Genomic DNA, 1341 nt, shown 5'->3' with positions numbered 1-1341 from the left:
TCTCAAATGTGGTACATTCACAGACTCTGGCTAACAGGAAAGTTCTGCAATGATACTTTTCCTGCTCACATGCAGAACTTCACCTGTCAGTTGGGAGAAGGGTTGAGAGTCTAATGGAGTACCTCTTCATTAGCTGATTGCCAATTAGAGATGTCTTGGGATTTTCAAGGGAGGAGCTGAATAATGAGCTGCCAAAAATGCATTTTTGAGGTGGATACCTCATTTTTATTGACATTGAAAAAGAAAAATATTATGAAAATAAGCATCCATCAGTTTCCAAGAAATAAATATACATTTAGTTATTTTGATGTACTGCACCATGGGGAATATTGCCCTCGCATTGACCATGACATTCAATCAGTAGTCTTACAAATCATTTTCCTCACTGAGAATGGGGTCTTCTACCTTGTCAGCTGCCCAACCACTTTCAAAAGGGTATTGTTTTCTTATTTAGCTATTCATTTTCATCTTCTGTCATCTGGGTCCCTATTTAACAATTACTTCTTTGATTACTCAAAGATTACTTCTTTGAGTTTTCCAATTGTTTCCTCTATCCTGGATCAGTTTCAAGAGTCTTGAGTTTTCTTGCCTCTGTTTTATAACCTCCTTTTCAAGATCATCAATTTTTTTCCAGTGTGATATTTGGAACTGAATTTCCCAAAGAATTTGCATCCCTGTTGTCCCTAAACCCTCCCCAGTCTGTACAAGAGTATCGACTTGAGACATCATCTTCAGAGGTCATACCTGTGCTTTTATATCCACTTGAAACAGTCCTAAATGGTTCCTGTAACAGGGATGAACTACCAGGGTCTAAGGTTGCAGCTTCATTCTGCATTATATTCTATTATGTAATAGCATCTTCTCCTTTCCACTCTTTCTGGCCAGCTTCATCATCTTCATATTCATCTAGACACTCTGCGGCAGGAATATTCACAACTCCCATGGATCACCTCTTCTCCAGCAGCTTTCTCTTTTCAATCTGGCCCTTGCCTTTCCTGGAAGGGTGCAAGGACATTCTATTTGTCTTATCATGGTTGAGAGAGACATTGGACCATAATTAGGAAGTCTTGAGTGGTCAAATACTAAATTATTTTTAAATTAAAAAATACTGTCTCTCAAGAATTTTAGTCACTACAGTTTTGCTGATCACAAAGGGATTTTGACTTCCTCCTTTTTTACCTACCTGCATTTCACATCACCCCCCCCCCAGGTGGGGATGATTTTTCTCTGCACCTCTTTATCATTTCATATTCATCCTATATATAACTCGTTTGCATTTGGTTCTTTATACTTCATGTCCCCATTTGATTGTGAATTCCTCAAGGACAAGCACTCTTGTTT

At 38.4% G+C, this 1341-nt stretch overlaps 1 pseudogene; it reads right to left on the bottom strand.

Annotated features, from left to right (window-relative positions):
- Positions 1-401: 401 nt before the first annotated feature.
- On the bottom strand, positions 402-1015 carry LOC100620033 (PRKC apoptosis WT1 regulator protein-like; annotated as a pseudogene).
- Between the last annotated feature and the right edge of the window lie 326 nt (positions 1016-1341).

This window comes from Monodelphis domestica, chromosome 5, assembly GCF_027887165.1.
Source record: "Monodelphis domestica isolate mMonDom1 chromosome 5, mMonDom1.pri, whole genome shotgun sequence".
NCBI classification, from domain to species: domain Eukaryota; kingdom Metazoa; phylum Chordata; class Mammalia; order Didelphimorphia; family Didelphidae; genus Monodelphis; species Monodelphis domestica.
The sequence above is the reverse complement of the archived record's forward strand: the minus strand, read 5'-3'. Positions and strand labels throughout refer to the sequence as shown.